The sequence below is a fragment of the Ostrea edulis genome, chromosome 3, assembly GCF_947568905.1.
Source record: "Ostrea edulis chromosome 3, xbOstEdul1.1, whole genome shotgun sequence".
Classification (NCBI taxonomy): domain Eukaryota; kingdom Metazoa; phylum Mollusca; class Bivalvia; order Ostreida; family Ostreidae; genus Ostrea; species Ostrea edulis.
Window position 1 is genome coordinate 12,011,718 of NC_079166.1, and position 12,134 is coordinate 12,023,851.

At 33.5% G+C, this 12,134-nt stretch overlaps 1 long non-coding RNA gene and 1 pseudogene across 1 annotated transcript; both read right to left on the minus strand.

Moving 5' to 3' along the window:
• On the minus strand, window positions 1–3,123 carry LOC125667728 (uncharacterized). The gene is made up of 5 exons (XR_007367335.2): window positions 2,964–3,123; window positions 2,319–2,417; window positions 1,371–1,502; window positions 972–1,095; window positions 1–714 (listed from the first exon to the last, which is right to left on the minus strand). It is a non-coding gene; the product is annotated as an uncharacterized LOC125667728 (long non-coding RNA).
• Window positions 3,124–5,978: 2,855 nt separating this feature from the next.
• On the minus strand, window positions 5,979–8,027 carry LOC125667382 (uncharacterized; annotated as a pseudogene).
• Window positions 8,028–12,134: the final 4,107 nt, after the last annotated feature.

The following is a 12,134-nucleotide window of genomic DNA, read 5'->3' on the forward strand; positions in this document are numbered from 1 at the left end:
TTCAATTCAAATGCTTTATTGACGACTAGCAAACACGAGGCATGCATTATATATACTAAGCTGTATGTATATTATATATATACATCTATATATATCACACCAACCAGTATCAACTGTACAAGAATAATACAATATGTACTCTCCAAGGCTACTAGTTCTTAATATATGCCAACATGGTGTACTGGTGCACACTTTCGTATCTGTACGATGGAGGAACAGGTTCGATTCCTGTTGTTGGCTTTCCTTTGAAAGAACTAGTAGAGATCTTCCATTGTTTAAAAATACTTCAATATATCATAGCATTTAATGTCAAAGACACACACTTGCACAGAAAACATGTTTACTAGTCTAATGAAATAGCTAAATTTCATTTAAAATAATTATTTGCATAGAAAAGGTTTCTAATAAAAGAAGGTTGTGATCAAGCATTTCTTGTGCAACACATTCCCATCTGAAAGTTAGCAAAATTCCTCATAAGTTTTATCCCCAAGTAACTGAAACATGTCTGTGTTGCATGTATCCATTTCAAAGATTCTTCAATTTCCACATGAAACAATGCCAAATCTCCTTTTTCGGGTCTTTTATGTCATATATTTCTCTGGCCATACAGTGGAATGAATTACTACTCCTCCTACTGTTAGATAACTTCTTGATTTGAGAACTGACACTCTCAAACTTCCTCCATAAGTCTTTCTCAAAAAGCTCACCTCTGATCTAAAAATTAAAAACAATATCACAAAACATCAGTATAATCAGTAAAGATTTGCATTGATATGGATCAGGAATAGTAGTAAATACACAATGCACATATATCATAAATATTAATTATGTCGTTACACGTATTTTATCATAGATAAATAATGAAACAAGTCTGTAATTTTTGCAGAAGATGAACAACCAACTGTGAATTTTGAATGTCAATATATTTCCCTTTACATCTAAAGTTTTATATTCATGAAGGTTTTACTTACACAAACAAGAGGGAGGGAATGCTGATGTCTGCTTGTATGCATCCCATATTCTTCACTTCCACTCAAAAAATTCTCATTTTCAAGGAAGTCTTCTGAAGATCTGGCTTCTCCTTTTTTAAAGGGTCTGCATGATGTACATGAAATAAAACAAGGCAGGTCAGTTCATTCCATACCAAAAAATCATGCACTTTTCACTATTGTGTTTTATCAATACAGAAATGGTCAGTATCTAATATAATCAATTTGGGATTGAATTTCTTCCACTAACAAATAGAACATATTTTAGAATATGATAAACTTCTCACACCTTTAGATGCCAGAAATAATTGTTTTTGTTATTGCTGTAAGAGGTGGGAAACTTGAAATAACAGACTGTAACAAATTGATTTTGTTGTTAACCTGTTCTGGAAGTTTGTAATTCTTCATTCAAGTTGGATGTTAATTCCTTCCAATATGAATTAGTGTGGAGGAGGATGGGTCCTTGAATACCCCTTTAGAATTTCTTTCTCGATGTCTTTTTCCATCTGGAGTCTGTAGAGTACATGGTAAAATAAAGAGATCAATCTGGTTATCTTTCTTTTCCTTTTTCCACAAAACTATATTAAGAGTCATTAATTTGGTACACAAGTACCACAAATTTAATGTATTGAAAACTATCTTGAAATTTGCAATACAGTGAGAGAAATATAAATGCAAAACCTTGTTTTGGGGGATGAATGTCTTGAGTTTCTCCAGATTGTGATCTTCTACATTTTTTCTTTGAAGCTTTAGCAGGTGTGATTTTATTATCAAATCCAAGCAGTACAATGAGTTTGTGCAAAAGCATAACAATGAAATGTTACTATAGTGCCATATTGTGTACTTCACATTATGTAAAATTTGTTTTTGTTGTGATACAGAATTCCTGGCTACTACAGCCTAAGATTTTTAAATTGAAGTGTATGAACTCAGTTCTCTCATAAAGAAGACAAAGAATTTGAGTTACAAACAAATGCAAAATATAATGCTAACACAAAAATAGAATACCTCAATGTATAACTTTTGGCAATATATAAAAATTGTGGACCGACACACAAATATAATTTTAGACAAACAGGACAGTGAATCAGTGAGGAATAGTAACTGTTGACAATGAAATTGTTAGTGACCCCTTCTGAAATCTGAAGAATATTAAAAGTAAACCAAAGTAACAACAGAAACTTTAAATCAAGCCTATTGGATCAAGCATAAAGTTGGCAGGTCAACATAAGAATTAAATAATTACATTGTCAGACACCATGTTACTGAATTATAAAATGCATAAATAGCCTTAACTGCTACACAAGCAATATATATATATTATTATACCTGTTGGCATGGTTTTGCATATTCATGAAGCATTATATATGAGGGTGTTTTTTCATCTACTATCATGTGTTTCTTCTTTCCATATGTATGGAAATTCATCTGAAATTAAAACGATTAATATACATAATATTGAGAATCTGTAAAATTGTACACTATAAGACCAATAAAAGCTTAAAACACCCCTATCATCGCACAAGAAAGTCATCATATAAACTTCAGCTATAACCTATAGTCTTATCAAAGTAAAGCACGTCATTAGATCTATATGTAATAAAAAATTATCCAAAAATGAGTCGAGGAAATTCGATCTGAAATTGTCGGTTTAAAATAAGAAAACTGGCGCGTGTCATCTATAAAACTCAGTATGTATCTTCGCCAGCAACCCAATACAACCCATCAATAGTAGAAAAAACGAAGTGACACGGTTAGATTTAATTTAACACACGTGAAAAATATGCGAGTTGATGAATCACCTACTTACTTGAAAACAAAGGGATAAGACTATATCAAACAAGCGTGTCACATGGAAAACCAAGTATTATACATTTCCTAAGGTCTGTCTCTGGCAATTAATGACATAAAATCGAAAGTGACACAGCTAATTAAGCCATGATACGCTCATTTACGTACATTCCAATTACTTACCATTGAGTCCGCCATATTGGATTTTGATCAGTGGAAGAATCCATTCGACATCCGATGCCTGGCCTTCGTTCTTTGAACATCGGAAGGCCTCGGGTACCAGGCTACAGAAACCCTTGACGGTGACTTGGGAAGATGTAAAATGGCATGTCCTCTGCCTCTCCGCATATACCGCATAACACATACCGTTTTGGGATAATGTACGTCCGCGATTACAACGCGGCCTAATTACATAGCGCAATAAGTGCACACTTATCGTCAGAGGTTTTCATTAATAACAAGCATAAATTTTCTTATAGAAATTGAATTTGCAAGGTATCAAATTGGATTATATAGAAAAAAGAAAGAAAGAAAAGTTGAATACAATATTAAAGTGGATGTTATAAACGTTCACTTTTCTATTTCTACTTTCACTTTAAAATAAACATGGATACAATAACACGTGCGAAACAAAGTTTAGGAATCTGTTATGAATTGAATTCTGAACAACTTACTGCACTTCGTGCCTTCATAGAGGGAAGAGACATCGTTTGCTTATTACCCACTGGTTTTGGGAAAAGTGTAATATTTCAGATGATGCCATTTCTTTCGGAGGACCCCATGGCTTGTGTTATCGTTATATCCCCCACTGAACGCCATTATGAAGGACCAAGTACGAAAACTGTGAAAATGGAATTCCTGCTTGTTTTCTTGACATTACAGGAAGAGATGGCTCCACCTTCAAGCTGAAAGATGTTGTGGATAGAGGTTTTTTCTTAATTTTAATCTCCATATCATCTTTGCTAGTCAAGGATTTTCAGTCTACTCCGATACCCTTAAACTGTAAACAGCTGGTAAACCCTTGGCTAGCGAAGTTGAATCTCGTATATGCATTTTACATTCACGATTTCACTTTTCTAAGAAGTCATTCATACCTTTTACACTTACAGAACTTTATTAAGGGAAAGAAAAACAATTTATGTTAAACCTTTCAATTGTTGTAATTACACATACAGCAGATCCAACACAATCACTATAGAAATATATATAGTGAAATTCGATTTGATAAACGATTTGAAGTATATCTAAATCAAGCTATCTCAAATACATTTCAAAGACATGTAACTGAATAAAGCTATATAGGTAAATATAGAGATAGTGCTGGACCTGTACTGTACTGTACAGATTGCCTTAGTGTAAATGGTTAGCACGCCTCAAGCTACTAGTAATATGCTGGCTTTGAGGAGGTCCAGGTTCAAATCCTGGTGGCAGTCTAAACAAGAATTGTAAATTCTTTCATTACTTTTGGGGAATTTAAGTCCAATAACACATCTTGTTTATATTGTTGCTGAATATTATAATTCAGCTTAGATATGCAGAGCCAGAATTTTTCTCTCTCTAGATTCCACAGCCCTTGGGACTAATGATACTTTTAAACTTATACCGGTACTCTGTTGACTAATAAATTTTCTGTAGAGTACAAATATGATTATATTCAACCAATTCAGATCCTGTAGATATTTTGGCAGGTGATGTTGATGAGCATGACTACAGCAGCAATGATGATATTGATGAAGATACTGGACAGCTGCACATTAAAGTATCAAAAGAAGAAGTGGCAGCTGGGAAATTCCGTCTCATTTATGCACATCCTGAGGCTTTCCTTTCCTCCAAAGATGGAAGGAAAATTTTGCAAAGCAAGGCTTTGCAAGATCACATTTGTGGAATTTGTATTGATGAAGCTCACATGATACACGAGTGGTAAGATATTAAGGTAGTAGTTGCCTTCTCTTTATTACCTTTAGAGAGGTCATTCCCTTCATCCAAGGATGATTTGTGCCAAGTTTGATTGAAATTGGTCCAGTGGTTCTTGAAAAAGATTTTTTTAAAGATACCAAAAAAAGTTTACTAATTCTTGATTATCTCCATATTTCCCTATTTTGTAAATGATTATTTTCTTGAAGGGGAGAAGACTTTCGGAAAGATTTCTCCAGAATTCAAGAATTACTGGCTATTTTCCCCAAGGTACCTGTGTCCCTTTTCACAGCCACTGCATCAAAGTCAACAAAAGAAAAACTTGTTAAAAACCTTGGGTTAAAAAATCCTATATTCATTACTAAGAACCCAGACAGACCAAACATCAAGTACCACAAGTATGAGCGACTCCCCAGCATAAAACAAGAGGACGACTTGGACAAAATTCTGGGGGAAATTGCAAGTGGTTTACTAAAGGACAGAAAACATTATCCTCTCACTTTTATATATACAGATTTAGAATCAATTAGGTATGGATATAGGTTTTTGGAGAGCAAATTAGGTTTTGAGTGTCCTGAGAAGCAGTGTTTTGCACAATACCATACCAACTATCCTGAGAAAATGAAAAATTATATTGTATCAGAACTCAGCAAATCTGAACCGGTCATTCGTGTGGTACTTGCCACTGTAGCCCTTGGCATTGGTATGCATGCACCTGCTGTTCGAAAAGTTATTCATTTCAAATGTCCTACAAGCATTGAAAAATATCTACAAGAAACTGGTCATGCTGGACGGGATGGATTACCAGCTGATGCAATTTTGTATGTAAATAAAACAGATGTCAGGAAAAACAGACCTGGCATGCAAAACTCAATGCGCCAACACTGTACAAGTACAGACACCTGTTTGCGTTTGCAAATGTTACAACATCTGGATTACAAGCCAGAAGAGGGGAACAAAAATTGCAAATGCTGTAGTGTATGTGATATTTTATGCAATTGCACAGACTGTGAACTATAAGATTTTTGCAAAAAATTCAGTATTATGTATTATAAAGTGACCAAATATCTATTTATGAATTACAGTACTACATGTAGTGTAAACTGCAAGAATTGCATTGACCCTGACAATTGTGCAAGAATACCTTGACAAATGAAAAACAAATATGCTTGAGAGTTACAATTTTAAATTTTAAAATAACTGGTAATACTATGATAATAAATAATGAAAATACTTCAAATGTAACAAATTGTTTATTATGGCGTTACATTTTGATAAATTACACAAGATTCTTTTATGGCATGTTTTGAATGTATATATATTACTCAATTAACAAAAACGAACAGGCCTTTCGGCCACATCGATCACCCATATTTAAAGATTTTCCTTTACATATTCGCATATAAAACTTTGATCCCCTAATGTTGCGTCCAACCTACCCCCAGAGACTATATTTCCAAACTTGAATCTGCACTGTCAGGAAGCTGCCATATGAGTTTGAGAAAATTTATGAGATTGATCACTGTTCAATATCTTCACCTTTCATTTAAAAAGATTTTCTACTGACTTATCAATAGCATTTATCATGTATAAGTACTACATAAAACAAATGAACAAGCATACCCCTGAATTACAAAACTAGGAATGATCCTTACTGGTTATAGTATTCAAGATCAATGTTCTGGCCTCTTGTCAACCGCTCAACAATTTTGAAAAGATGTGATTGAAAATTTGAAGATATACATGAAAAAGGATTTTTCCTGAAACCATTGTAAAAATTCATCTTGCGATTATCGGTAACACTAAATGGGTCAATTTCACTCAAACTTTGAACTACAAATGTAACATCTTCCAAGTTGTCTTTAGTAATGTGTTTTCCACTCCTTGTTACACATCCAATATTGTGCATGTAAGTTTCTACAGTTTCTGCCACAACAGGAGCTGCTGCAGATGCACGTTCCATAACTTTTGTTGTTTTGTTGGCACCCAAGCCCTTTATGACATCTTTAAGAACTAGAATATTATTTTCTTGTTGCATGTCAGCTGGCTTATTCCCCCCCCCCCTTCTTTCGATGTGGGTTAACAAAACTACCTAATCTAACTCTCATGGCGGTATGCTGTGGTAGCAGAATTTCTGTTTTGAGAATGTAATCGATGCACTCGATTGCATACTTTGATCGTGCTGAATGACTGTAGAAGAAGGGAATCATTCTTTTTAAGTTAATGTTGGTTTTGAAAGGGTCTCCTTCTCGAATACCATCTTGAAATTCACACAAATGGAGATACCACATTAGTAATTGTACCGAGTAGTTGTGCAAGTCATCCGTTGTTTCCGATGAATCCAATACTCTAAATATTTCTCCAGTGGACATTTTCAAGTCAACATAGCCATTTTTGCGCAATTGCTCTCTTGGAATGATCACAGATGTACCCTCAAAATCCAAGTGTACTGGAGACAAACATCCTGGGTCATGAAATTTCATGAATATGTCATTCACAATATCTTGAACAATCTTCCAGAAGAGTGGTTTCCTACTTTTAATGTGAGTACTTCGGATATTTTCTGGCAGAATTAAATTTGGAATAACTGGCTCACTCTCAAGGGTGTCCATTGAGAATTTCTTCATACAGAACTGAATCAACAAGGCCTCGCCAACTGTATGCACAAAGTCACTATGCGCCTAAAAATAATATTTAAAAAACTGTATTACTATCATCAAATGATGCAATGGAAATAAATGTAACACCCCCTCCCTTATTTTTTTTAATTCTGCAATTTTGACCTTCAAAAGTAAAGTTTATGATTGTACATAGCACACTTTCTTGAATTGATTAACTGAAGAATGTTAATTAAAATATTTATGTTCCCTTCAATGATAAGAGATACACGATATATTTATTATACAATGTATATACTATACATGTATTTGAATTTTGATTCTTTTCTCTGAAATATGATACATACTATTAAATGTTTATTACCTGGAATCCCCCTTTCACTTGACCATTTACATTCGTCCTCCTCAGTTGACATTTAAAGAAAAACAGGCTTCCTTCCTGTCGTGCAGACTTCGTTGAGAAAAATCGTTTGAACAATTTCTATTATGAAAGAAAAAATTGTATAATTAACAATTATAAATTTGCTGAATCATATATATAATTTACAATATACATGTTTTGCTTTTTCAATATTACCAATAAGTTTTAGGCAGCAGAACTTACATCAAGAAAATCTTGTTCAACATGGAAAAGCTCTTCTATAACAGGATCAAAAATCTCCATTCACTCCACTGCAGTGTGAGCTCCAGCAAGAAGGTCTTTGGCTCCGCTCATCCTCACTCTAACGAGCTGATCCCCTCCCAGTATTATCTTGGCATCCTCAAAGCTATCTCCTGATATATAAGTTAACAAAACTCGTATAAGTATTTCTTCTAAAATCAAATCTATAAATACATACATGTAATAAGGTTGATCTCAACGCAATATCACATTATTAAACATATCATGTTAAAGTTATAATAGCTCTCAATCTGAAAATTTTATTTTGATATAGAAATGTGCTATTATGATCGTTTTGTATGTAACTTTAACCATAATCATTGATAAAATCAAAATTAACTTTAAGATTTTATCAAAATAAAGATTTCGGTTCTATTGAATATATAATTTTATATAGAATATAGAAATCAATTTTTGTATGAGAAGACAATAATGTAATTTTACTTCATTCACAAGCTCTGGATAGGTTTTCTAACACAAATATTAATAACAAAAGCTTATAAAAAAAAATTCTGTCATTGAAATAGTAAATCACACTTTCGCAACAAAAAATTTTGACACCAAAAATGAGAGCTAGTATAACTTTAAGTAATATATCTTATATATGATAATATATAAATCTATATGTAATTTGGCATTGCAGACACATTTAAATTAAAATTCAATTACAACAGTTATTACAGGTTTTGCTTTATCTTTAGCAATGTATGTACTTAAAATATTTGCCAGTACTTAATGTGTAAGAAATAATTCAAGGAGGAATGGGAAGACATCTCCATTATGTGATGTTCCTTCTTACAAAATAAATAATTTTATAAATTTTTGTTTTTATCAATCTTTATATCAGCATTCCATTCTTCCTTAACAGGAGTTGAACAAGGTAAACTGAAATTCAAAAACTGAAATACAAACTGAAATTCAAACACTAAACAAATTGAACTGTAAAACTACAGAAGAACAATGGTGGATTTAGAATTTCCTGTAAACATTTGTTCAAATTGCTTTTCAGTCACTGTGTCCGTAAATAATTGATCAGTGCAATGCTAAAATCATTGATGAACAGAAGAAAGGAATTATAAATCCACCAACAACAATAAACAATTTCAATGCTTTTACTTCTTCCAGCTTTCTCATAACAAGTCATTAACTCTCTACTAAGTTCATTTAACACCTGAATGCATCCATCATAATACTTAGGATCTTGGTCATTCTTGGAGAATTATCTGAAAAAAGTTCTTTATCAATATGAAACTTGAAAGTCGACGTGTGTGCTCACATTGTTGATTTTGACTTCCAAACACAACTGAATAAGGCAACACTAGTCTTATCATTTGTTGGTTAAATATTCTTCCTGACAAATTAAAAAGTAATTTATCAAACCCTAAACTTCATTGAAAATCTTCAAAGTACAAAGTACTAACCTTAAGTGGAAATATCTGCGACTTGTTTGCCATCTGCTGACTATAGAGATGGGGAATGTGTTGAGGGATACACGATTCCATCCATTTCATGTGTGGAAAATATCTAACCAAAGTACGACCCACCTTGAAGAAGACAGAAATAAAAAAAAATGTATATAGTAAATATAATTCAAATAATAAGCAATAATAAATTGGAAATTACATGGTATAGCTTACAACAACAAAAACAAAATTGTTCACTTTCTGATGCTGGTTGTATGAAGGACATACATGTAAAAGGTAAATAAAAGGACTGAGAATTACATACCAGATAACCATACATTTCTTTTAACTTGCTTTCTTCTTCTTCACTGAGGTAGAATGTATCAAGAGAAATATCCTCTGGAACTCTGCGAGTTGTACTATCTTCAATGTCTAGCATATCAACACGATCAGGGTAATATGTGGATGCTGTGTAATGGTAATGTTTATTACCTCCTGTGAGTCGAACATCTCGTGCAATGGTCATTCCATCAATATTGTCAGCTGTAACTTTCCCTCCTAATCCACGCTGGATACTATGAACAATGCCCTCAGTGTTGAAATTTCCCATTTTGTCCAGGAATGTATATTTAGTATCAGATGACAAAGTGATACTATTCTTGTTGAAAATGTCCAAAAGGTCATTTCCGGCATGGAATCGAAGGGCAATACAAGTGTTGACCTTCTGCATAGCACACAAATCTTTATTCCTCCTATTCATTGCCATAGCTTACATCATTGCAATTGTGAAATTTGCTGCAGCCGTTTTTTGTTGGCCAGCATGCAATGGGCATGCTAATGTTTGAAAAATTCGAAACACAAATGGAAAACAGTTTTGAAATTCAAGTAGATATTTGTGCAAAATATCCTCTGATTTTAATGAGGATGGATGTTGCAATGTTCTGAGCACAGAAGGACCTGGTGGAATGCTAAGAGAACATAACTTGTCTGCAATAACTTCAGTCTCCAGCAATATAAACTTCTGAATTTCAGAGAGTAATTGTTTATTTTTGAAAACATCACTTGGTGAACAACACACACTCTGAAGGCTATCATCATTTTTCTTGGAAAACAACTCTTGTTTAGATTGGAGTGACTTCGTCTCTGTAATAGCTGATGGTGATGCTACGCTTCCATAGTTATGGTCAGAGTTCTGTGTATCACTATGTTTCTCTGCTGATGTGCCAATATCCACAAACTGAAGCTTTTTTTTTTCTTTTTAATGTTACTTCTCTTCGTAGATCCATTTTCTTTCTTGCTCACATCATATACCGGTACATTTTCTTTTGTGTTTGAACATGGTGTTTGGGAAATTGCCATTCGTTTGGTTGAACTTGTCAAGGCGGATTTTCTATTGACAGCTTCCTTTAATTTATTTTGAAAATCTACACACATCTCTAACTGTCTCTTGCATGTTAAACAGATCTTGCACTCATGTATGGGAATAGATTCCAATGAAATGTCAAAACACTTTTTTATGTCTTTCAAAATTGTGTTACTTTCTGGAAGAGCAACATTTGTAATTATATTTCTCAACCTCCCTGATGGTGAACGTAAACAAAGAAAGCAATGGAGTTCTGAATTAAGTGACTGTCTCCTTTCATTGCGGAAAATCGTCTTGAGTGGGGTGTGCGTTTCCATCATCAGGCATCATGTATGTGTAGCAGCAGACATCTGTAAATGAAATACTGGTGTATGTACATAATATATCTATAAGTTCTATGATGTTCAGTAATCATTTATCACTACATATAAGCATGTTTAAAGAGGGGGTATTGATTAACAAGAGGCCCATGGGCCACATCGCTCACCTGAGTTACCTTGACCCATATTTAAAGATTTTCCCATAATATTCGCATGTAAAACTTTGATCCCCTATAGTGGCCCCATCCTACCCTAGGGGGCATGATTTTAACAAACTTGCATTTTTACTATCATTCACCACCACAAGTGATCAGACAAGAATTCGATCTTTGCATGTAAACATAACACGCTTTGTATTGTAATACACTATAAATACATGTTCAGAAAACTGGGTCCTCAAAAGTGAGGTGGGGGAGCTACACTTACATCTCTAGAGATTGATGCATAAATTGTGATTACTTTGGATACATCAACATTTGTATCATTTCATAACTGTCAGTTGATATAATTACTCAAGAAAATCTCACTAAGTATATTATGCATGTACAGTAAAGCTCAAAAGTTTCTCCTTTGTATTTTAATTTTAAACATATATATCATACACATTGGTGAACTCACCAGAATTATATGTCTGCATAGCCAGGACAACAAATGAAGGAAGGAGGGATGTAGTATTTAGGGTTATAGTATATGGACTGTAATATCAGCCTAAATATCTCACGTGGCACCAGAATAAAGTATATGTGTGTTTCCTATTTCACTCCCCAAAAATTATGTAGGGCAAGTAGGTAAAGAATTGTATTTCATTGTACATATCTATTTTATTTGAAATCATAGTATTTGATACACTTCGAATACATGTCTTTATACATTGTAATTACTTTTTCAAACATTTTACACAAAGAATATTCCAATTTGAAAATTACAGATTTTTATTTTAATTAGGGTTGGCAGCAAAAAGTTTAGTATGGTCGGGAAAATGGAAACACACACACATATGTGTATTTCTTTTTGGTCTCAGTAGTTGAGCACTTTCAGTCACTAAATGACCAACAACCAGAATGTCAAAGAACAT